The sequence below is a fragment of the Chaetura pelagica genome, unplaced genomic scaffold, assembly GCF_000747805.2.
Source record: "Chaetura pelagica isolate M959 unplaced genomic scaffold, ChaPel_1.0 scaffold344, whole genome shotgun sequence".
NCBI lineage: Eukaryota > Metazoa > Chordata > Aves > Apodiformes > Apodidae > Chaetura > Chaetura pelagica.
The window spans coordinates 10,000,265-10,027,792 of NW_009953098.1; positions in this window are offsets into that span (position 1 = coordinate 10,000,265).

Sequence of the window (27,528 nt, forward strand, 5' to 3'; positions counted from 1 at the left end):
CAAGCAAAACGGAGCAGGCCTTGCAAGCACGTAGTCTTTCCTTAAATTGCTTTTCAGTTCTCACTTCTGAGTAAAATATACATTTGCAAACTTCTGCTGTCCTTGGGACTCCTGACATTCCCTCCTTTTTTCAAATACATCCAGATTTTTTATTATTTTTTTTCCTAACAGAAGTCTTTCCAAGAAAACAGACATTAGCCACAAAGCATTCGCTTAGATGCAAACCCTGGGTGTTCTGGAGCAGAACAAGAGACAGAGGGATGAAGAGTAAAAGAGGGGAAACATTTTTTTAACAGGTGTGTATCTATGGCAGCTCCCTGCAAAATCAATAGAAATCTTTCCATCTGATATAACAGGTCTGGTTTATGCTCCCAGAATGCAAACCAACCTGTGTCTTCCTAATCTGTTGTAATTCACCAGCCTGTAATTTGCTGCCACTCCAGGACTACTGCTTTCCCCTCCCTCTCCTACATGGTATCAGATTAGACAGCTCATGTAAGGGCAGATATGGTGATAGTCTATCAAGATGTAAAGAGGTTGTTATAAAGACTTCAGCTACAGTGACCAGCTGTTCTCTCTGGCTCAACAAGAGACTCCTTCACATTGCAGCAATGCCAGACAGTGTATCGGGGGAAAAATATCTCTGCTAACTACATTCAAGGGTGGAAAGGATGGAGTAACCCAGGAAGGCTTTTTGGGTTGGGATGTTTACACTGTTCCTGGCGTTAATGAGAGGCTCACATTGTAGTTCATATACAAGATGAATCTTTCATACAACATACCAACTAACAAAAATGAGACCGAAGATCCTGAGAGGAAAAGAGATATCAGCATGTCTCCCCTCTTCAAATATTAATGACATGATTGAATGTACTAAACTGACTTAATCAGAATAGTCTTGGGGTGTCACACTTATACCAGAGTCCAAACAGACAAGTTTACTTCCAAAGAAAAATTTATAAAAGTACCTCAGTATGCACATATCCACACGTACCTCAATGTCTGCGCTAGTCTTGCACATCTTTGTGGTGCCTTTCCTTTGGTACTGTCATCTACTCTATCACATTCACATGCTCTGTTTCAAAACTTGAACAGTTTCTCTCATCTTCTATCCTTCTCTTCCAGGAGAAGTGGAAGAGAAATCTCAAATATAATTTCAGCTAACAATAATCCCAGTATCGATGGTGCTGCCCTGAATGTCAGTAGATAGAAATATGAATCTCCAGCTGCTATAGCTTTCCTTTCCATAAGATCATGTAACTGCTGGTTCAAATTTACACACTGTAAATTGCCTCCTCTTGCAAAAAAAAAAAAAGAAGCAGCATAAATTCCAAACAATTAAATTGTTATTACTTATCTGTAATTTTCAGTCCATATATCATGTCTAACAAATATTGATTTACATGTAAGATTACAGGCTTTGCAGCTGTGTTTCTAACAAGGCTATTCAATAACAGCACTGATAACCATGAACTGATGGGCAATTTTTCCAGTAGACACAAATTAATCTTTGCTAATTTGAACCTAAGTGAATCTGAAGTTTCATGATTCCTTTTCACATGTGAAATTGCATGTGTTGATTTGCTTTTTGGTCACATTCTTCTTCTTTTTTCCACCCTATCTGTCCTTTGATTATTAAACTGATGGTATCTCATGCTTTCACTTTACTTGCTTTATGTATGTGTTAGAAATGCAGAATTCCCTTCTCCATCTCTGCATGTATCTTTTTAGTTTTCATTCTCTTGCAAACTATTTTCTCATCTGTTAGTCTTCCAATAACATTCTCCTGTGTGACTATGTGCAAATCCAAACCTGAAATTCTACTTTGCAGAACAATTTCAGAATGATTTTCCAAAGCAGTCAGGCAGAACCTCACACACCCTCGCCCAATGGAACAAACCTTCCCACCTTGCCTTGGAGGTTCCTCTCTATAGCCTTTGTTAGAATCTCAGGTCTCACAGGGACTGTGGGGCCAATGTACAAGCTACCACCATGTCAAACTGTATTTTTACACATTTTCCTTCTGGGTAAGACATGGTCCTAAAGGTTTTGTGTAAGTGAATTTGTGGCTCAGTATGAAATAGATCTGTTTGAACTTGGCAGCTGGAGTTTGGATTTCTGCTTTCCTCAGAGCTGGGCGCTGCAACATCATCTGTTGCAGCACTGCCTTGGTTTCCCTACCAAAACTTGTAGACTGATGTAAGGAGACTCTGCCTGGGGGTAAACTAAATTGTTTTTTTAAAAACAAACAAACCACAAAACAAAACAAAACCACACACAAAAAAGCAAACAACCCACAAAACAACAAACAATGAATGAGGATTTTCTAGTAATCTTCTCAGTTTTGAGTCTTCAATATTTATTATGATCTCATTTCAAATTAGGTATATCACATGCCCTCCATGATGACATCTGATTCAGGAGTACCAAAATATCTGTTAATGGCTGTAAAAATTCTGGGTTTGTTTTGATTTTGTGGTTTTTGGTTTTGTTGGTTGGTTGGTTTGGGGTTTTGGGGGGGCTTTTTGTTTCTTTTTTTTGTTGTTGTTGTTTTGTCTGTTAAGGTTAAAAAAGTAAAAAAAATTAAAATAAAATAAAATTAAGATCTTCCAGTGTTGAATGGTCACAAGTTCCTCCTTAATCAGGCAAAGGATGAGTCCTGTGCTAGCTACACTATAAGAAATAAGGCTGTTGTGATGGAAGGTGACCATCCCAACCTTGCTCCACAGCACATCAAGAAAGATAAAGACCAACTGCATTAAACCTTCTGCTTTGGGGAGTTGCCACGTGTGCAATAAACCCACACCTTTCTCCCCTTGAGGGCAGATTGCCTTCAGCCTGACAGGCCCGTGCAGGCACCAGGCTCCTGACACTCAAAAGAGGTGCAGGATGCTGGACATGACCTGGGCAGGGCTGCGTTTGTTCAGGAGCTTGAGCTCACTGCCATAAATATTAAAAGAGAGACATTGCTCATTTGAAACAGCCACCTTCAGTCACACTCAGAACTGGCATCCTCACAGCTGGGATTGTTATTTCAACATCTATCTGTTGCTACGTGGCTGTTTTATTAATAGAAAGGATCACGCAGTCTCAGGCAAATTTAAATTCAAATTCTGCTATTTCATGCCATTGTACAATATGGCAGGCTGTTGTTTGATTTGGTTTCAAGTAAAGCAGGCTAACAAACTTCCTTCCAAGCCATTAATTCAGAAATGTAATAAGGCTAACACAACTGCACTGACTCATTAAAACAATTTGATGTAAGCTGCACTCATTAAAGCAGCTAACATCTAGATTCCTCTGACTGCAGCCTTGTTTTCAGACACCATCAGAGATGACCTGCTGTGGCAAATGCCTTTTCTGTCTCAGGAAAAACTTCAAAGAAATAGCAAAATGGAAAACCTTGATTTGGTCAGACCTTAAAATCCATTCAAACATATGAATATTTTAACAATTTGAGACTTTGTTTTCATCCAGAATAGGGCTATTTCACTAGGTACGGGAAATTCTATAAAAATACAGACCAGTAGTGTGAAGATAGTAATGCAGGACATAAATTTAAAGATAAAACTAATAAATCCCTCCCATATTTGGCGGAAAAGGCGGTTTAAGTGTATAGAAATCACAGAAAAGATAAATTATAAGTGTGCCACAGTTGAAATAATAAGAACCAACCTGTGACCTGGGTGTGCAGTTCACAATATCTGTCAGTAGAAAAACCAGCTATGGAGAGAGGATTGTTGCCCAGTTAGGGAGAAAAATCCTTGTGCTTAATAAAATAAACAGGACACCAGGAGAAGGTACAAAGACTATCAAGGCAGATTTTAGCCTTTAAAAAAGGACCTTTACAGACGTTCCAGTTATCAGGTTTGGAATAAGTCCTTGAACTAGATCAACCCATTTCACTAGCATCAGGTTTGGAATAATTAAGCTCAGTCCTTGAACTAGATCAACCCATTTCACTAGCTGGAAGTGAAACACAAAATCCTTAAGCAAGACTAATTCTGACTTCTCTCTCAGGGAAATTAAATAGCTTCACACAAAGCAGCTTGTATTCTCTTAGCATACTTGAAACATACAAGAAAACCAAGTTATTTACCTAACAAAAGGGAAGGACAAGTGCAGCAGACTTTTGACCATCTACTACACAGTAAAGTCAACTGCCTAAGAACAAAAAGTCTACACCTGTATATGCTGTTTCCTAAACAAAAATCTGTTTGTTGAAACTCAGGTTTACACTCACCATTTGATAATGTAACTGCCCTGACAGCATGGCAGGGTCTCAGCAGGCTGGTGCCATCATTACATGCCTCCCTATAAATTAACTCAGAATTCACATTTAGATAAAAAAGTTTGTTAAACAGACTTTTTAAATTTATATTTCAGGCCACTCTATCTCCTGAAACTAAGCCACCACTGCTGGGAGAAGAGCCTGGCATGCACACAGAGGAATTTCCGTTTGGAATGAAAACATTTCTGCATCAAAACACGGACATGTCTCTCTTGAACTAAAGAAATCTCACTTCAGCTAAAAACAACAGCATATCCTATATCCTTCCTGTGCACTAGCCAATCTCTGTCTCTCACAGAAAGGCTGTACATAAAGCTCATCATTGGTTTCTTTCACTACCCAAGATAGATCCTTCCATGTATTCAAAGAAAGTGATTGGGTTTCAAGGGACTGCTCAGAGATAACTAAGGAGAATTTAATCCAGTATCTTTACTTTTGAAAGTACTAGATTTTTTTTCTCCATTCTTATTTAGAAGGTCTCCTGAGTAACCTGTTTAATAATTAAGATTTCTTTCTTTTTTTGATACCATAATGTGAATAGTTAACATGTTCCTTAGTAACTACTATATTACAAAAGAGTAAAGTGATGCAGTTGTGCCTTAGTTTGTATTTACACACTTCTAAATTTTCTGTTTTATTTCAGTATACACAGAGTTACCAAGCATTAAAACATGGAAAGAAATAAAACAAGAGAAAGAAAGTGAAGATATACTATTGTACATTATCTTAGTAAACCTTTGACCTTACTTCAGTGAAACAAATTAAGAAATCCCCCAAATCTCCACAGCAATTTGGAAATGAGCAAACAGAATAAGAGTCAGGGTGTTTTAGTGCTCCAGGCTTTGAATCTGACTGAGGAGTTACCTGTACCCATGTCCAAGGAGCTCCAAAGAAGTACACATTTAACCATGTCCCCAGATGATAGATACAACCTGTTTGCTGTGCCCTAGCTTTCTAGGAGCACTGCTGCAGGAATCAGCCTGATGGAGAGTATGAACATTTTCCATCACTGTTTGTTTGGGGGTTTTTTGCCTTGTGCTTCTGTCCTATTTCATCTTCAAGGAAGTGGGATAAACCTGTAACAGCAGCTTCCAAACATTTCAGCTCCCCACTGCATGTTCCTTACCTCTCCTCCATGCCATTGAATACTTAACTCTACCTTCAGAATTCACATGTAGAAGAAATTCACTTCTTAAATGAAACAATTCAAAAGGACATCTGCCTCTTCCCACCTTCCTCTCTCTATCTTTAACACTCATTTCAATACCATCATCACTTGCCCTAGTATTTAGAAAATATCAACATAATTAAGTATAAAGCTAAAATTCATGATGGTGATAAAGTGACGCCAGTTAGGATGTTTTTATAAAAACAGGTTAGAGACAAGCCAACCAATCTCCAAACTACTGTACAGAAAAGTATTTGATCTTCAACTCTAAGAGGAATTTTTCCCACCTTTAGCATTCCTCAGGGTGAAGGAAACTCTTGGAAAGATGGAACAGAACGTTCAAAACACCAGCAGACTATGTGCAATGCTACCATGCCCTCAAAAATCATCACCAGGTCACCATGCCTGGGCATTAGAAGCTAGGATCTATTTAAATACTGACACTGTAAAGAGTATGTATCTTTATTTTGTCTAAAGGGCACTTAAAACAACATGGTCACATCATGTTTCTAGCTGTAGGAATGTACTCCAATCTACCTTACTTTTCAGTGAAATTGAAGAAATTAGTATTGCTCTGAATCACATTACAGATGGAGTGCCACTAGACACCTAAAAGGTTAATTATAGTGTTACATTCATTAGAACAGTAAGGAAACACATTTTGTTTGAACCAAGGCTTCTCTTCAACAGAGAAGTTCCAAAAGCGAAAGAATAAAACTATTTGTGTGTGCATAGAAATGAAATAAAGGTCTGTAATTATCAGATTTTTCATGGTCTCTGTACCAAGTTATGGTTTCAAAGCAACAGAGTTGCTAAAGCACTTACAGAAAGAACATCTTCACATTGCAACACACCACGGTAGGGTGTGAAACAGAAGGGCTGACGTGACCTCCAGGCCAGGACTGGTGCTAGCACTAGCACCTCACTTGTGATAATCAGGCACTAAGGAAACAACTGGACTCTCAGGAAGAGATGCAGGCAGAGCCTTGTAGCCACAAGCCAAAGAAAAATAGGACCATGGAGAACAAAGAAAACAGTCTGGCAGGACAGCTGAATTACCCTGGTCTGGTGGGTTTTAACTGGAGAAAAAGAAGAAAAGCACCACATCTCCTACCTTGGCCTATGGATTTCCATATTCTCTCCATTTAATCACTCCTGGGCAGACTGACTCCACGTGAAGAAAGAAAAATTATCCCAGAGCAACTCGCAATCCAAATTACATGTTCATCTCACTTCAATTAAGATAAATGCTCATGAAAGCATTCAGGCAGCAAGTGGAAAAATTTGGAGCCAGAAAACCCAAAACCCAAACCAACATAAGTTTAAGTCAGGCAGGTCCAACATGCTCTTCTGTCCTGCAAATGTCTGGACACCAGCATGTGTTACAGGGTGCAGAACTGCACCCCACAACAGGGCATGTGAACTCAGTGTGAGCTGCTGGGAGAGGAAGCCCAGCAGGGGGTGATGGAGAATGCCCAGGCTGCCTCTGCTCCCAGGATAAATATATGGATACAAACATACTTCTGGGAATTAGCATTTACATTTTGTTTTTCAGTCTACTCTAGGCAACATATTTGTACATCACTGGACACAGACTTCCTAATCATCTTGTCCCTGGTAGTCTTTAATGAGTTGATGTAAGGAGATTTCACTTCCTCCTCCCTAAAAAAGAATTTATAAAAATATCTGTACAGGAGTAAAAGCCTCACAAATGAAGGAGCCACATGTCCATAATTAGTACTAAAGGAGCCATCTGTTTCTTTACAGTCATGCACATCTCAGACAAAAAGTGCACACACGACATATGTCAATACTTCCACTTTCCTAATAGAAAATATTTGTCATGATTCCTCCTACAGGAGTGCAGGAAGCTCTACCACCAGCTTGTAATACTGCAGGAACCCCTCCCACTAAAGCTCTTCAGACAATGTATCCAGCTTTTTTCCCCTTCTTCCTCAGTCAACCAAGCATAGTTTTTCATACCTCTGTGAATCCTTTGCAAACATTTTCCAAAAGATCTATAACTGGGGATTGGCTTGCTGAATTCTACCATCAGCAGCAACTGCACTGCTGGGCTCCATACATATAGTTGTCTCTTACCATTTGCAAGCCAATTTAGGAAATGAAGCTGTTCATTGGCTGCAGCCTGCAATTTTTTCCCTTCACCTACTTCCAAATTGCTCTGACATAAGCAGATTGATGGAAAAGCACCAGGGGAGAGATGCTCACGGCATGGATGCAGGTGATAGCTCAGGGGTGTGGCTGCTCTCAACCTCACCCAGAAAAGCCAGGAGCAGCCAGGAATGAAGCCCAGCAGCAGCACAGTCAGCGTTTTCCCTGTGTGCACACGAGAAGCCTTCATCACCTACCAGTAAAGTTAAAGTTCTTCCTGGAGATTGATTCTGTTCCATTTTTATGTACTCCCTGACAAAGCAGTTTTGATAGCCAGAAGCTATCCACATCTTGTGCTAATAAATGCTACATATTAATTTATTTATATTTATTAAACCTGTTCTAGCAACAGTAGAGGTTATTTTAAGACTTGGAAGTAAAAAAGCAGTCATTCAGTCATACAGGGGAGTGTCAGTAAATTGAGCTCAGCCAAGGAAACCAGCAATATGTCAGGAAAGCTCTTTCTGGATCCTTCCACTACTTCTTGACTCACAAAGCCTGGCTGAGGTGAAGCACAAGCACACACATGTAGAGGTGACTGTCACTTGCTCCTTACACAATTTTTTAAATGCTCTTTCAATGCTCTGTCTTTACAGTAGGAAGAAATCATCCAACAAGCATAGCTTTTTGATCATAAACCTGAGGTACCTACAACATAAAAGCCTTTCAGCTTAGACCTGCTAAATCATCCAGCCTGACTGCAGCTACTGTACAGGGAAGAGGGGATAATGAACATGTTAAACTATTTTATCCACTGCAGATTTTTCTCTTACCTGGAGGACATAAGAAACAAGAAAACTGCAACTTGACTGAAAATGAATACTATTAAAACTTAAAACTCCAGGAGGATGGCTAGTAGATGCTTCACTAGGAGACACGTTTCAGTGCTATGTGGCTCAGTTCTTGGCTCTGTTTCAGTTTGAAGAAAACACTTAACTATGGGCATCTGTTTATTTGAAAGATGTCAAACCATCAATCAATTTTATAGAACAAAATGTATTCTGAATGAAAAGTATATTCAGAATAACCAACATGCTGCATTTTTTTTTTAATAAATAAGAAGCTATTTATAAATGTATCTTCCCTATTTGCACGTCTAATCTGGTTTCAGCTCTTTCAAGTTTGTTCTTAAGTTCTATGTCCAAGGAGAATAAAAAAAAGTAAAAGAGGCATGAGTTTTGACAAGATAAAATCTTCTATGCAAAACTGACCTGACCCTGGAAAAAGTGAAATGTGAACACAACATGATATAATTGCATGGGTTTGTTATTACACAGTCATTCTAACAACATCTGCTTCTTTCTTGGCCTCACTGACTTGCAGAATATAAAAAGCAGGCCACATCAGAGGCTGGTCATTCAGAAAGGGTATCAGCTGATATATACAGAAAGCTACCGTCTTCATATCAATAGCAAAGTTGAAATATTTCTAAAATGTTACTGAAAGAACAACTAAAACCAGACATAATAAGGACTGATTTGGCACCAGAACACTCAGATTTTAATTTATTTTTTTTTTTTTACTGTGACTTCCCACTTTGACTTTGCTTGCTGTTTCCTCACCTCATTTCCATGCATGAGTGCATCACGTTCAAGAACAAAGTTTGATTCCATCTCTCATCCTACTGAAAGGCTGTTTCAAAGTGTCATGCTCAGAAATCCATTCAATATAAAGAGAACATGGAAAGTATCATGGAGGGTTATAATTAGTTGCTCTTGAATTTGCTCCTTTACTTATATTTAAATTGATCCTTCAGCCAGGCAGATGATGGTCCCACCTAATCAATAAGTCTATGCCCCAAAGCAACAGAATTAAGCCAAACAAAACAACAAAAGGGTAGAGAAAATTACATTAAGTAGGTGCTATTATAATTAAAGACTGAAAGATATACAGGCAAAATTCTCCTCTGTGACCTATGTTGCTGAAGAAAGCACAGGGTGTACCTGTACTGTAATTTCTGAATTGCTGATACAAATGGTATGGCCAGTGACTTTCATAGATCTCCCCTGTGCAAATAAAACCCACAAAACCTAAATAGCAATGGCAGATCTCTAAAGGAAGAGAAATATTTCCAACACAGCTTGAAGGGAAATGTAATGTTGGAACATAAATAAATAAAATAATAAATTAAGCTGCATGGCACATACTTGAGATAAAAAACAAAATCCCAAACTGATAATCACCAGCCATGAAATTCAGGGACCACACCATTCAGCATGGCTTGAATGCTGCAGAAGACAGATTGCTGGATCAGGTGGCCTGATAAAGTCCATCAGGACTTATCTGATATTTCACAACCCAGCTATATCTTACTCTACACAATATATAGGCAGATAGACCCAAGGAAGTTTCTTGCATCAAAACTTCATTCTCAAACAGCACACTCTAGACCTGCCCACTCCTGTATGCATCATTATGAAACAGAAAAACATACTTCTCTATGCAACAAAACCCTTCTAATTGAGTCAGAATAGACACAATATGGAAGTTACAATTACAGTAACTCCAGCTGCTGAGACAGAATGTGAAGAGCAACCGTGGACTCCAAATCCCAATTTATCAGTGCTTTCCAAATTTCCCCAACAAGACTGATAAAAATATACTTAAGTCTCACTGCAGGACTAGCTTCCTAAAATATGTATTTTTGTTTTCATCTGTTTGTCATTATGATGCTGAGACTCACAATAAATCTTCTCATAAGCATCTTTCTTAAAATGTAACATGGAGCTAGTCAGTCACAGGATGGTTTGGGTTGGAAGGGAACTTTAAAGGTCACCTAGCCCAACCTCCAATAGCCCTAAAAGCTGTCTGAGCCTCTGACAAGAGGAAGGCACAAGAGGAAAACACCATTTGCAGTAAGAATTCAAAGGGGTTACATTTGTTTAGAATGAATTTTCAACCTACATTGAAACATCAATCACAGCTACCACCCTTAAATTGTTGTTATACCATCATTGTTGGTACACTGTTTACACAACAATTAAAAACAGAAGGTTTATTTAATTTTTCAAGTGTAGCACTCCTGCTATTTTATTGTGGCTTTTTTCCTACCCCCAAAGACAGCCATAAGAAGAACTTGATAATTTAACATTAGATGTAAAAGAAAATCTCACAAATCTACTGATTTAAATGGTGTTAAGTACAACTTAAAGAGTAGGAAAGAAATTGTGGTCCAAGTTCCATAAGATTGGACTTGTAATTCAGTCTATTAGTCAATCCATGTCTTAATTCAAATTAAGGGCTCTCATTCCTGTAATTACATTCCAGAAGCCCTAATGATTATCAAATATTCGTTCTGAACTGTTCTGCTAATATTAGGCTGAACCAAATCAATAAATTCAAACTTAAGATTAACCAGCATCAAAAGCTAATGTGTATCTTTAAACTGTACCAGCACTGACCTTTGTGTTCAATATTTCTTTTCCTTAAAGACGTTTAAAAGTATAAGGTAATGAGAAGGGTTTTCACTGAGAAATGCAGAATATTGCTATACAATAGGCAGTGAAAACCTGTCTAGATTTCACAAGCTCCACTGAGAAAGTGCCAGAGATAAAGACCTGTTGCACAATCCCACCTGCTGCTGAAAGAGAGCCAATGTTGAAAGGGATCTATTTTTAGAGGGATGCTAAAGGTCAGCTAGCCCAGACCTTTAGTTTTGCAACATCATCCACATGTTAAGCTTTAAGATGCTTTTTAGCAAGGCATTTGCTATACAGTAGGAACTCTTTTTCAAGACATTACATATTTGCAAGCTCACCTTCAGTGAACAGTGCCAAAAGTGGTTTCAGGAAAAAGAGCACAGCACACCCAGGTGAGTGTCAACATGTGGAAGACAGATGTGGAGCTGAGAAGCCACAGGGCTGTAACTACTGGCAGAGAAAGGAAATGGCATCCAGGTCTGTGCAAGTCTTCTTTGCTTGTCCAGCTCCATCTCCTACAGATGGGGTGTAAGATGGTATCCTGCCCCAATGTGCATGACAGCAGAATTATACCTAAGATATGCATGCATTATTTAAACTCTGCAAGCAAAACTTTGTCCCACTTCAGCATTTTGTCTACGATTTCACCCATGATGTCTGAGTTGAAGTTAAGCAACTCTTTATCTCCCCAATATGGGACTTCCTGCAGGGCAGGAACAGCTGACAATCATAAGAAGAATCATCTTCCTCCTCTACAGCAGCTCTCCCTTTTCACCATGTAGGTGTGAACTCTCTGCAACTCCTGCAGACATCACCCTGGGGAGTTGGTGTTCAGTGAGGAGCAGCACTTCAGAGGAGGCTGACTAGGACTACTCCCTTTGAGAAAACTAGCTGAGCTGCTGTTTTGGATGTAGTTTGCTATATGGCATATAAATGAAATAAAATAAATCTCAAGTGTTTCTACTGCTAATATTCAGGTCGTTGGCTGAACACAGAATGATCACAGTCCTATCACAGTGAATGAGATGAACAATGGCACAGAAGGTCACTACACAGTTGTGAGCCCACACAAAAAAGAGCTTACTGCAGCCTAAGGCAATGCACATTTGTAGCTGCTTGTACACCAGTCGTGTGATAGAAGGATGAGGATTGATTTCATGTTTTAATTTGCAAAATAAACTTGTACAACAAACTTGTAGAGAATCAGAACCTCATGAATTTTGTCAGCTTTGTAGCAAGGCAGAAAGAACAGCAGAAGAAAATGAAAGAACACAAGAACAGAAGAGCAAACATTGCAGACTGACACTGCCCATCCAGGAGGCCTTTCCAACTGGAGAGCTGCCAACACTGTTGTTCTGGCACCAGACAGGGGAGGATCTAACTCATTCTCCTTCCTTTCAGAGTCCATGCACCTAAAAGTAGTACTGAGGATGCTAGATGTGCTTTTGAATGGCAGAAGGAAGAAGGTGGTCTATGAAGTGTTCCTGTGTACAGCAGGAAGACACACAACGCAGGCAAGAGATGTGGAGTGCCTACTTCTTTGTCCCATGCCTTCAAAGAGTATGTGTTCAAAAAAAAAATAAATGCTCATTTTTACTGCTCTCAGACACTTTTCAAGCTATATAATGCAGAAAACAGGGACAATGAACTGCAGTTAATCTTAAATGCTTTTAGAGACACTGGGAAATAAAATAAAATAAAAGCCATGTTTTGCCTGTACTCTCTTCTTAGGAAGACAAGGAAAGGGAAAAAACAAAAGAAGATGTAGTTTGTTGGGCAGCATTTCTCACTTCACTGTTATTTTTAGTTATTTGTCACTGTCAAGGACACATGAGTTTATACTAAAGGAAAGGTGTTTTTTTTCTCTCCTACATTTCCACAAGTTACAGTCACTGGCCACAACTTTTCCCCCCATTATTCAGGATGGCCCTTCCCACTCTTTTATCACACTATGTGCTGTTTCATGAGAAGCTGAGCAACAATTTCCTCCTCAGCTCAGATCACTAAGATAAGATGTAAAACATTCACTACCATCAGAATTATTTACAAAAGACACTAGCCCTCTGCATCCTCAATACAGACACTGGCCTTCTTGTCTCCACTTTTATGACAGGTAGCAAATGAAGTAGAAACAAAGTAATAAAATGAAGACAAATCATTCATCTTGGGAAGGTCTGCATCAGACCAATTAAAATAATGTCTTAGACACTCTGCAATAACATATTGTACCTATGAGAAGAAGCTACTGGTATGAGCAAGCCCTGCAATTGCTGTTTTCTCCAATTATATCCCTAGAGATTTCTAGCTCCAGCATAATAAAGTATTAAAAAATTCAAATATATTAAAAATTTAGTTTGTTGGGTTTTTGTTTTGTTTTGTTTTGTTTTGTTTCCCCAATAAGCTATTAAAGGTAAAGATAGTAACAAATCTTTGCCTACAGATTGGTCCTGACACAGGAAGCTCACAGAAGCCGAGATGAACACCAGCTACAGAGAGGATTCCTGAGGGCAAGGAGCATTTGTAGAGCTGGGTGCAGACAGGTCACAGAGCTTCAGTGCATGTTATAAGCCCATAGACTTCCCTGTGTGAGGCAAGGACTTTTCCCAGGTGGGTAATAAAGCTGTGTCCTGCATTCCCATTAACACCAGAGGTGTGAAAGCTCCTGCTCAGCTGTCACATTGCTTTTGATGTCTTGGAGCCCAACAGCTCTCTCCTCCCCACTCAGCTCAGAGCTGCACCCATCCCTACCATGTCACCAGGGCTCAGGCCTGTGTGCTTATGTGCCAGCGCCCACCGTTATACTATAAATCATCAAATCACTTAAAGATGATGTAAATCCTCAGCACTCCTCAGTATAAACCCTCCGTGTTGCTCCATCCTTTGCCATGTCCTCAGCAGCAGATGCTTCTAGAGTTAAATCACAAGCATGAAAATGCTCACTGCCAGTGTGATTTACGGAGCTGTGCTACCAGCAGCAGCCTTATCCCTCCTGCTGCAGCAGGCAGCACAGGAGGAGATGCCAGAGACCACAGCATGAAGACAGCTTTTGAAGAGGGAAAATGGGGATCCTGGCAAAAATCAGCAAGAGTTCATTTAGCCCTTCACTCAAAGTGTCCTACTAGTCCAATAAATGTCCTGGCTGCATTTCAGAACTGTGGCTGCTCCTCAGCTACAGGAATATGAGCACCTACTACCACAGATTTTCCTCTAGACAGTCAGTCCCGTCTCAGAAGAGATGCTCCCTGATCTGTGTATTCTCCCATGTGCCTATATAAATCAATCAAAAGCTGGTTTAGAATTTTGCTTTCTCTTATCTAGAATCCTAGACTAAAAATAGCACTCATTCCCTTCACATCTGTTGATTTTCAAACAATTGTAACACTAGTATCTAATTATTGCATATCACTACTCATTACAATTACATGTCATTTGCAGTTTAGATAGCCAGTGGAAACTCTTTTCATATTCCAAATAAATTCTCTATTGATACCACACACAGCTTTGTCTCAAGGATCTAACAGAAAGATAAGGGGGAAATAAAAAAAAAGTGGTGATTTTTTTTTTTCTTTTTTTTTTTTCTCATCATTTCTGACCACTTCAAATGTTTACCACAAAATCTGGTGTCAAAAACAATGAACAAGAGTTGAACATTGGGGAGACTGCAAACTACAGAAAATCCACTGTGACAGAGTTAACTGAAGCATGATCACACAGGCTATCAGACAAATCTGGATCACTTGAATGGACTGGCACAGCTTAAAGGGGTTTTTCTTTCATGTATAATTAACCATTTGGCTGTCACATCACTGTATCCACGCACACTGGTTGTGAATGTTTACACTGAAATCTCTGTAGAAGACACAGAGACTGAGCTAGAAAAGGTGAGAAGGAAGGGAAGGTACAGACATGCACCAGTGAGATGCTTAGTTTAGCATCATGAAAGCAGCCAGAGCAGGAGGAGACTCATTCACCAGCAAAACAGCGACTGAGGCAGCAGCTCTGTGCCCTTCCCTGCCTGCCTTCACCGCAGCCTACAGAAACATTTCAGGGTGATAGAACACGGTGAGGTTTTGACCTGTGCAGTCCAACTGATACGGGGTACAAGGATAAGCTTCTGCTAGCAACAGGCTATCAGACAAAAGTCACTAATGCTCCCAAAAAGCATCAGATGACGCAGACAGAAGTCTGTGTAACTTGAGATAGATTTCCCAGGGTGTTCTCAAGGAGACAAAAAGCTTGTCATGCTCTTAGCAATGCTCAAAATGGAAACTGCATTAAGAAATACAACCATGAAGTATGGAACTCCAGTTTAAACAACAAACAAGTTAATTTAAACAAATTAAACACAGCCCAGCCTGCTTAAAAAAAAAAACCAGCACACCAGAATAATTGAGGTCAGAAGAGGCTTCTGGAAGACATTGAACCCCCCACTCATGGGGGCCAGACAGAGCAGGTCACACAAAGTTTATACATTCAGGTCCTCAGCTATTCCTCTTACAGAAAGCCATTTCACAGGAAGTAATGGCAAGCTCAGGGTGTGTGCAATTTAGTTCTTTAAAATGCTGAAAATGTGGCTGTGAAGACTGAACCTTCTCATAAAGTCAGTGAAATGTCCAGTGCTTCACAAATGAAGCCTTCAGCAGGGCAGCAAGAGCATTTCTATCTCAGATAGCCCTTGAAGGGGGCAGCTGTACAGATCTAGTTTCTCTGAACTTGAAGCCATATGAGCATCTTCAGTACTACTTGCATACCTCAGATGTTACTACTTTCTCCTATTGAGAATATTCTTCAAAGTTGTATCTCACACAGTGTCATGTTGCTGTCATGTCCCTTCTTTCCTTAAGCTATTCAAGGAAGAAGCCACAAGTTTGAGCTGGTAGCAAAAGGGAAGGAGGTTTATGCTATTGTAAAAGCATGTGGAGGGCAAAAATCCGAGCAGAAACTTGACACCTCAACCACAAGCCACGATGCCATAAGACATCAGGCCTCCTCAGTTCCACTGCTGATGTGATACATGTTTCTACAGCCCTTTGCAGAACAGTGCAACATCACTCCAAGAGTAACAACAACATGGGATCCTGCTCACTTGAGGACCTCTGCTTTATCTCCTGACAGCTCTGAGGGATTACTAATTTTGCAATAGTTGCCAGCACCAATAGACCAACCAGTGAGTTGAATATTTTAGCTGTAATAAATACCCTGAAAGAAAGGCTTTCTTCACTGACAACCTGCTTTATTTTTGCCAGTAGGCATGAATCAGAACAGAATCACAGTACCCTAGCCTGACTTCAAAGGATATGAACGTTTAATTTTTTCCAGCTATTGCTTCACTGTCCATCCTACTGCAAATACAGCCACAGGCTCCCAAAATCTCTTTCATCATTAATTTAACGTTCCATTTTTTTTTGAGATGACAATACAAAAAGGATGAGCTGCATTTCCAGCAAAGGGTGACCCAGCACTACGTTGTTTATTTTCCAGAGCATGCCCTGCCTATGGACACACAGTGGGCTTCTTCATGGGCAGGAGGCTGAGCTGGGCCCAGCAGAGCTGGAGGACACGATACTGCTGAACTCCCAGCACTGTTTCTCCAGACAGAGTCTCGCTTCAAAACTCAGTGTGCATCAGCAGGTGGGAGGCAGAACATGATTTCCCTTTGGTCTGTGCCACAGCAGAGGACTACAGACCAGATCTAGGATTTAAAGCAATGATGCAAGTGAGGCAATTAGTAAATGACTCAGCATCTGCAGACCAGCAGGCCCCCTATTAACCAGCTAAGTACATTATCTTGGCAGAGATCAGAGATTTTTTCCCTTAAGCTAATTGTCTCTGTATATGCCTTCTGCAACTTGTCATATCCTAGTGGAAACTGGGGCTCCAACCCTGCAAAGCACCTAGTGCCCTTGCTCCACTGACATCCATGGGAAGCATGCATGTCCCAACCCTCTCAAGGAGGAAAAGAACATCCTCAGGCTCAGAAGTCTGAGTGAAAGTCAGTGAAAGGGGAAGGAGAAAGAAGACATTACTTTACAAAACCAATAACACTCCCTGTGTCCCCAGACAGCCTTGTATTCATTAGCCTTCTTTCAACAAGAAAAAAAAAGGAAAAGCTTGACTTGTGAATGGCCTGAGCAACAGGCTCCAATTAACACTGTCTCTCCTGTTGTCTCAGTTCATCTTTACTCTGTGCTTCCTTCCTAACCAGCAGAGCGTCAGCAAGATGCTTGTGCTTATCCAGCACAGGGACTCCACCAAGCAATACAGCCAACTTCATCTAAGGCTTAGGATAAGTAAATAGAAACCAATTAAAAATCTCTTATCCTCCTACCCCATCATTATCTATTTAAGAGTTAGCATACAAGATCAGGTGTTTGCATTAAGACCTTCAGATTTTTATTCTGGTTTACAATGTGTAAAATCTTGGCAATAGTGACTGAAAACTGAAGGATTGGTTTGTTTTAAACAATCAGCTCCACCTACTATCACCTTAAGCCTCAGAGACAAATGACAGAAATACTCTATGTTTTGAAATGTATTGTTTTGTTTTCTGTAGACTCCATCTAGGTCCCCTAATGTTGTTTTCAGCTGGTTTTGGGCTTAATTCTAATCCTTCACCACATGACGCCATTCTCATCCAAGGACCTGTTGTCCCTCGTCTGGCACATGTGAGGTTTGTTGTATAGAAATTCTGCTTGGCTGGGACCAGCTTCTGGACACCTGCATGATACTGAACACTAGACCTACAATGCTCCAGGGACCTGCCGGGTCAGGCTACAGAGCTACCAATGGGTATGTGGATGGTTTGATGTTTTCAAACATTTGCTGTTGTAAAAGACTTCAGTGAGGCTGAAGGAAACTGTCTTCTGAAAATTAACACTGATCGTACAGCAATGTTAATTCCAAACCAGTTATCTGATGACTTCTGCTCTTCCATTTCCTCTATAATTCCCCACTAAGATACTCAAAATTTCAACAAAACACAGTCCTTCAAACTTCTGCAGAACACAAATACTCAGCAGAAGGATGAAGCTGCATTTTAATACTTATTTTATAAGTACTGCTCATGTCAGGGGTATTTCACAGATGCTGGAAATCCCCTATCTCATCATTGTTTCTGGCATAAGGTAAGACAAGCTGTAAGGCAAATACAGCCCTCCTCCATCTCAGCAGATGCCGTTATCACATTTCCACACTTGCCCTTTATATTTTATTAACATGGCAAGCTCCACACCTGTCCCAATTGCAAAGAGCAGGACAAGACCTCCCCTCAGGCAGAACAAACCATTTCCAAGGAAGCCTTGCCACACGCACAGATGCTCAGTAGCAGGTAGAGCTGTAGCTGCCAGCTCTGTGGCAGTGGTTGATAAGGCAGATTTCTCGACAGTGACAAAGTGTGCCCTCACAGTGGGATGGGAACGTGGTGGTAAGAGGCTCTGCTATCTGATGGCCTTGAGCCAGCTGGGACGTGCCCATTATTGCTCTGTTGGAACAGGTCTCTGCAGCACATGGGGCTGCCAGGTGGCTTACAGAGCAGGGAAATATTTTTCTGATGCAAGCAGAGAAGGACAAGATTAATACAGTTGCATTCAAATTTCATGTAGAGACTGAACACTTCATCACAACATGCCATTCTATGCCAGTTATGTTATGCTAGTAACACTACAATGGCTAACATGATAACAATGTGCTTTCAAGGAGAGAACTTAATTACTACTTTTATTAAACACAGTCCAATGTTTGCTACTTTACTGCACCTTGACATTTCCAGAAGGTCACAGATGAGCACATATTTAATCTAAACTATTCAGCAACATCACCACTCTGCACAGTATTCACAACATCTAAACTTTCTCCTGATTTCTGAGATTCACAAAGGTTTCAAGTAATTCACAAAATTGAGAGCAACTGATGCTCTATGGCTGTGGTAGAAATGAAGTAACTGTAAATTGCAGCACAGTGTGGGTGCTGACTTCTGTCCAGTCAAGAGAAAATTTCACACAGTTTAGTATCAGCAAATCATATTCAATTAAGAGTCTGAACAGCCTGCAATGGAAATAGAGGCCATACACTTTTGTGCAGCATTAAAGACATGCTACGGATCACAAACACTTCCTGAACAAAGTTCAGGAACTACCCTAGAAGATAAAATTGAATTTGGTATGATAGACATTGAAGGCTGTACAACATTCTGATAAAGAACCAACAACATTCCCCTCTCACCCATCAGAAGCTACCACCGTTATGTTTTAATCCAAGAACCACTGGTGATTTGTATTTACTAAAGATGAAAGCCAAAGACAAGCCCACTCTAAGCCTTTTTCTCTTTCAACTTATGCAAAAGCCAAACACAGCTTCAATCAGAACAGCACAGGCAAGCTCTGTCCATCAGCTGCCAATGCAGCTCAGCTTGTAACTATCTTTTCGGGTTTGTTTTCATGTTTGATTGATTTGCACTGACATAAGTCTATGAGTTTAATCTCTTGTTCTGATTGTCCAGTTTTAATATTTGTCACAGAAAATATTACTAAAATTGGTACAGACAAAGCTTTAGATATGAAACAACATGAAGATAAAGCTCTGAAAATGCCTGTTAATTTTTTTTTTTGCATTAAGTTAAAATTCACAGGCTTACAGAAAACTACAAAATAAACTACAACATAACAATAAGGTGATTTAAGAAATGAACAGATAAAGGCAGAAGCACAGAGTGCCAGCAGCATCCAATCACAGATACAAGTATAAAGATAGCATCCCTTTTCTGTCCCTATTGAAGTCTGTTTGACCATCACATTAAATCTAACCATCTAGATCAACTCATTCCAGTATCTACAGAGAACGACACAATCTTTTGAAGGCTTTTCTTTTGTGCCAGTGCTCAAACCTCAGCTAGGGCTCTTTTCTTGGATCGAAAACATTTAAATAAATTCCAATTTTTTTTTCTCTCAAAATAAACTCCTTCTTAACTTCACTAAATTAGCATATTATTCCCTTTCTTTCAGCAATTCAGCAACCCATATCAAAAAAAAGAAATGCAGGATCAAGTGATAAGTTATCTCTCCACCAACCACGAGGGGATTTTCAATCACAGATGCATCTCAGTTTGGAAACCACCACACAAACAAAATGCTTTCAGGATTTTTGTACTATAAATCTGAACTGACAATACATACTCTGCAAGTATTTTCAAAGACAATCTCTGCACACCAGGAGCTACTGCCTATGAGGCCATAACAATCAGCCTACTAAGAGTCTTCTATCCATGTTCAGCAAGAAAAGACACCTTCACTCTATTGATGTGGAAGGGAAGCATCGGACCCAGCAGAAAGAATTGATCCTCACTCAACAGAAAAATTCCATTCATACACTGTGCTATTTGTATACTGAACATAAAAACATTTCTTTGCAAGTTTTCAAATTTCCAGAGTGCAAGATAATGCTGACAAAGGCAAAAAAATCCACTGTGCACTTCACTACTTCTAACATGTAACATTTCAAGATATGTTTTCCCTAATCTAAAGCTGGGCTCTCCCAGGCAGTAATATGCACAAAAATAACAGCTCCCAAGTCTGAATGAATTCTTTATTGAGTTATACAAGATTGCTTGTAGGCTTTGCTCTCAACTTCCTACATCTAACTTCAGGAAATTCCCACACCGGCTTAACTATAAATTGAGTTCTTTGTCACACTTAATGAAAGAACAGCCAGAGTTAATTCCTGCCTGTTTGGCCCACAGCCAACACAAAGCAAAGAGAAATTTGGGGGCATCAGCATTTAAGCTGGATTTCACACAGTTGCCACCACTGTATATTTAAGTAGAAGCAGCTCAGAGGTTTATTAAGAAGGGATCACCTTCATTGGCTACAGAAGTTTCACAGCTTCTGAGTATCTCCAGAAAGCACAAGGAAGCAGTTACAGGAATACCTGCCCCACTTGTGCTTTAGGAAAATGAAAAAGAGAGAAAATCTCTCAGGCAGTCTCACCAAGGCATTATCTAACTTGCTTGCAGAGTGGCAATATCAACCACTAAACACCAAGTGCCAGGATTCCTGCAAGGCTCAAGAATATTGAAATGCTTTTCCATAAGCTGTAGGGTCTAAAAGAGCACTGTCCATGGCAGCTCTGCTGGCCCATAAGGCTTGGGCCTTATCATAGAATGGTTTGAGTTGGAAGGGACCCTACAGATCATCTAGGTCCAACCACCATGCAGATGCCTGACCCACAGGCTTAAAATTAAAATTTAAATTAAAAATTAAGATTGCTTCAAAACCTGCCATATGATTTAATAACATAGAGGCAAAATTTTTAAGTGAAATAGCAAAAAAAGTTTGGAAAAACCCTGCAGTAGGAAGTAGCACTTTCAATAAACAAGCAGCAAAGTATGTGAACAGCTCTAATCTATTTTCCTGCTTGCAATGTTACTCACTAGATGGTTCATCTCACAGCTCGGGCTTTGTAGTTTATCCTCCTCAAATGACTCCCAGATAAAATTAATCAGGTGATTTGCAGGATATATTGATTAGAGAGGATTTAGCTAGGGCATCATAGAACACATCCAGCTTTATCTTCCAGTGAAAATGAAAATGAAAGCAAGCCTGCAAGCTATTATCACTGTATATGAATTAAGCTTTATTATGGAATTAACTACATGGAAAATGCAAGATAAGAGTTAAAATAATGCATTTTTACTCTAAAAAAAAAAAGAGAAAAAAAAGACAGCAGACCTCAGAAAAAAACAATACAAATAAAACAACTCTCCACTGTTTGTTTTTCTAAATGTGGGTAGCAGACTGAATTTCATCTGAACATTTCTAAAAACCCTGAAATTAGATGCTCAGTTTTCTCCTCCAATTCACAACTTTTTTTTTTTTTTTTAAACATAACAAGCATCCTCAGCTTCCATCAAATCCCCAACTTTTCCCACTGAACACTGGTTTCATCAAGAATGCCCTGGAATGTCCTGGCAGGAGCTTGGCAGATATTCTGTTTAATCTGTAGACTAATGTCTTTCATGTTAGAGATTTGTGAGAATATATGTACACTTCTATCTACTGTAAAAATCAAAATCCACCAATCTAAGCACACTGGGTAAAATAGCATGGTTGTCTATAAAGGGTCAAGCTTAAACCCTCACACACATGACTATACAGTCCTTAATGGAATTGTCCATAATGCTTGCATGGAAAGAAAAATAACAACTTATTGCCTATGATTTAATACCATAATCCTTACACTGACAAACACTTGCACTCCCTCAAGCTGTATCACTGACAGCAAGGCACTCATCAAAATACATGGTAGTTCACAGACTGTGCCTAGGAGCATTTAAAAGTATAATTTTGTGTGAAATGACTGTTACTCAAGTTTCCTCCAGAAGTCCTTGAGCACTATTTGTATTTCACTATCCCCCTCGCACTCAAGACCTTTGTCTCAGAAAAGCTGCAGAATACAGACAGCTCCTGGCTGTGCTGCAGAAAAAGAGAAAGGAAAAAAGGATGGTTCAGCCTGGCTGATTGAAAAGCAGTGGTGTCAGCAGCCCCTGTTCCACCCGTGGTCAGCTGGAGCACTCATCTGCAGTGCAACATCCTGCCTACACTTCCTGCAGATTTGAACTCGCTGCATTAATTGCCTTGGATGGTGCCACGATTCCACTGGGAAGCAAGAAGGGCACTTTTTAATCTGTCTACTTGACACGGCTTTATTTCCTTAAATATTCAGCTGAGGCCAGAGTCACTCCACAGGTCAGCAGGTAGATACTTTCCAAGGAAGCAGGGGAAAAACATTTAAACACTCTCAGGCTGAAAAGGGAAATGAGTTCAAATCCACAATCTGAGGTTCATCAGCTCATCCATGAATTACTGGGACAAAGTGCTACATCCTAGACACGTTCTTCTTTTACAAATCATGCTTCTCGAGCAATTAAATCAGATCAAGAAGATAGAGATGCTTCAAATGTATTATTTTTATTTTTTGTTTGAGTTTAAAGTATATTTCCTTGTCAGAGAGACACTGAAATTTTCTTTTAGATTCAGAGAGTATCTATTTTGTTTTCATGTGTCACTTTAGATCAAGTGCAGAGCCAAAAAAGAAATGGAATTATGTATTCAGCTCCATGCTAAAGTTTCATTTAAAGTCAAATTGGAAAGTTAACAGACAATGGTGGGGTAGAGCAGTAAAGCAGCAGATTAAAAGATTCAGGAATTCTGCTTACTGGGCACATTTCTATGCTTTGTTGATGTCTTCACATCCCTTCCTAAAATTCCTATCATAGGCAAAAAAAGTTCTTATGAGAACAAACCAATTTCTTGATTGTTCTGATGCATTTCTGAGAAGACAAAGACACAAACTTGTTTTTACTGCATCTGAGGCACAAAAAAGAAATTGGAGACAGGCAGCACAGCAACCTCAAGCCCACTTTGTAGTGAATTCTGTGACCCCACTGCTTCAGCAGCAGGTATGGGAGGGGAAAAGCAAACCTGAAGTAACCTTGCAGAAGACCTGTAAACACAAGATCTTATTTCCCTTTTGAACAGGAGATGGACTCACTGTTTTTTACACAATGCAAGCTTGTTGTCTTTCCTCCACTTGAATTTAATGATACCTCAAGGAGGAAAAAATATAACCCTCAGGTTCAGTTTTACACAAAGGTCAAATTGTTGCCCAGGGAGATTAGTTGAGGTAATAAAAGGCCTCCTTTCAAATTCAGCTAAAAAAAACCACCAAAACACATTTTTACTTTAACTTCAGACTCTGTTAACAAGCTAATGGAATTCCCATATTCTGGGCTGTGACTGACTCTGTGGAAAGGCCCAAGCTCTTTAACACCTCTGCAAAAGTCCTCCTGATGTCAATGGGAATACCTGTGCAAGTTAAGCAAGACTTACAAACCAACAGCATGTCATCCTTCAGCAAAATGACCCAATTTCTGTTGTTTTATGTTTAAAGCAGGCATTCCATTGTTACACAAAAATAAATGTTCTACTCTTAAAAAAAAAATAGCCAAAACAACTCAGGAGAAAACCCCCACACATCCATTGACTTCACCATCAAGAGAACTAAAATGAAAATCTCATCTTAATCTGTGTCTTAATTGCCATTTGTTAAGGCTTTGTTAATTTAGGTCAGTCAATTGCTTCTAAAATTTGAAAAGCTCACTGCAGACTTTCTGCATATTCAGCAATTAAATTTCTATATTGCACCTGGTAGTTTCCCACCTTGCATTCATAAAACAGATCTGGTTTTATGGAAGCACAGCATGTGGTGTATAATTACTTCCGAGAAGTCAGGGAGAGCATTTAGTCTCTTTTACGGTCCAATAACTTTCAATACTAAAATCACTTTAAAGAAACAATTTAAATGAAATTAAAGAACCAATTTTAGCTTTCATGACTTGATTTTTTCTTTAATTGCTGTGGTTGTTCACAAGCAACCTGTGTTCCTTCAATTGTGGCATCTCAGACTCCAAGCACCACCTGAGTCCTTTGCAGAGCATTTCATTTAACCTCACACTCTTGTGAACTGAAGCTATAATCCTACATTTATTGAAGGAAACAGGAAACTTACTTTTAATAGCACCTCAGGATGGAAACAATCTTTCCACCACTGGGAAGCTGGTCACCTGGATTGCACAGAGGCAGAGCACATGTCCACAATGTCTGGAATGAAATGTTTTGCCAGACAGTATTTAAGAAAAAGGGCACAAAAACCAAACCCATGAGAGTATTCACATTTTCTTGTACTGCTGCCAAGAACTGGAGTGTGCATAATCGTACATGTTTCTAATTATGAGGATTGGGAAGGCTTCCTTGGGAGCCCTGTTGGCAGTGCTGCTCTCCAAGACTTCCTCCAGTCCCAGCAAAGCTGTCGGAGCTGTCAGTGCTCCTCGGAGTGCTCTCACCTGCACTCCTAACAGTTTCTTTCCACAGCTTTCCTACTCAAGCTAGAAGTCATGTTAGGCCTAAGAAAACCTAAGTATACAAGCTCCCAACTCAGGCAAGATGTTACCTTCTCTAAAAGTAAATCTCCTTACATTGTAATTATTTCTAACCTTCTCTTTTTGCTCATGTGCCAGGATATGTTCACACGTACATACTCTTCAGGATGCCTCATTTCTTTTTCTTTGCCCCTGAGCCCTCTGACTCACTCACATGAGCATGCTTCTACCCTCTCACTGCCTGTCAAATAAAAAAAATTACAAAGCTAAAGTCACTCACTCACAGAGACTTCTCAATGTATTGTTGCCATTCTGTATGTCACGAGTATTCAAGAGATGCATCAACTGCTCTGTGGAAACCTGTCACTCACCAGCTCTGCTGGTGTCCTGCCCCCCCTGCTTTTCTCCATTCTCCCCTCTTTTGCACATCAAAATACCTTTATTCTTTTCTCCCTGCTAGCAGGGATACCAATTTACTGCACCCAGGTACAACATACCAAAACCCATTCTGGTCTCTCTTATCACTCCAGTAAAACAATATCTTTCTTTACCTTTGACAAATTGAGAAAACACAAAAATATAGTCAACCACAGGAAATGGAGTTAGAACAGTCATCTTCTTACACTGCAACTCCTATTTGAATGAGTTTATCTTTAATACTACAGAGATCTTTGCAGAACTGAACAAAATTTCAATAAATGAAAAATTGAATTAATTATGTGAAAAGAAAAAAAGCAGACAAATGACTGAAAATTATTCAGACAAATGCTCAGGTAAAGGCTCCAGTGGAATTTACTGTGGAACTAAGTTATCCAGCCTAACCCCAATCTCACACACAGGCAAACTGCAGAGCTCTCACAGGCTCAGCAGAAACATGAAATGAAGACATGTAACCCTAGAGATTATTCATCAGATTTTGTAACCAGTGGACAGGAGCCAGCAGAACCACAGTAGCAGTGCAGACGTTTAGCTGCTGGTACCATGACTACTCTTAGCACAGAACTAAAGCCATAAGCTCCATCACATCAAGCTGTGCTTGCTATGGGCTAAGAGTTCATTTATTGACAGCCAATGTGGACCAGTTGATATGACTCAAAAGTACACCCATGTCTGCTCTCAAGATAAAATATGAGCAGCACTTACACGGGGAGCTAGCTCTGGGTATTATCAGCATTCACTCACTTGAAATGTACTAACAGCTTTTTTCTTCTTGATATATTATGACGACTTCAATCCATACTATTAAACTAATTCTGTTCCCAGTAATGTTAATGGCAAGACAAAAGTCTCTATACAGTTAATATGGCCTTTTCAATGTCACTAACTTAGTGATTATCAAGTTCTGCTGTCACTACAAAACACTTAGTATCATTCTAAAAAAGTATTTAGTATCTCAAAGAAGAAATAAACCTTTCACTGCTTAATCTAATTTTAATCTGTGCAACATCACTTTCAGCAAAATTAACTAAAACAAAAATAAAACCAAACAGAAAAACAAACCAAAAGACTAGATTTTCTCTAAGAACAAATCTGGGACAAGTTCTCCTACTTGCCTTGATCAGTTTAACCCCTCCTAATTTTACAAACTTAGTTTTGAAATAATTTAGTTTTAGTCCTTGGCACATTCACAATTTAAGTGAAAAAATAAAATCCAGACAACTCAGTGTCAGAGATCAAGGGAAGTAATCCTGTCACAGTAAGAAAAACCACAATGTATCCAGGGATTTGATGAGCATGAGAAATCAATTGTGCATCAAGTCGATTGCTGTGGTTTAAGTCCTTCTCTTCTGATTTATTGCCATCATTGCCACCAATTTGCATAGATAATAGAACAAGACACTCTCTTAAAGTCTTAATCAGGAATTAAAAAGTAATATGCTGTTACATCTCTTTCTGTTGAAGAGAAAAGCACACAAATTAATGCTTAATGTCAGTTTTATTATAGGGATGTTACCATCTTAGAAAAAGACACTTTAAACAGCTTCATGACATCACCTCTAATTTGTTACTATAATAGCTGCAAATCAAAAACAGTCAACAAATCCTTCAACCGTAAACAGGTTGTAAACATGACTGCTACAAGAACAAAGGTGAGCTGTATTTCTGAGAGCAGCACAATTTTCGTTTCAGCACGGCAAGTACAGCTACAACTGCAATGTTCTTTCAATGCATTTCCAAACTTTGCCAATTTTTTGTTAGAAACGAGATGATTTTTCATACTTTCAGTGTACTGAAGATGAGTGGGCAGTTTGCTCAGTACAGTGATTTCTTTGACAGGTACTTATATCATTCACAAAACCACCATAAATATGCATAACTGTTTAAAAACAGTGGAGAAACAATGAAAGCCTCACCTCAAAGAGTCAGAGGAAAATATGTTACAAGAGCAATAGTTCAGACACAAAACATACAAGCAAAAGGAAGAATGGAGAGGGGAACTCAAAGAGATCAGCTTTGAACTGCCACATCTGAGCAGTAGGTTCTGCACAAAACTGTGAGCAGCCTCAGAAGAAAAACCACTGAAAGGGAAGCTCAAATTGCACGTGAG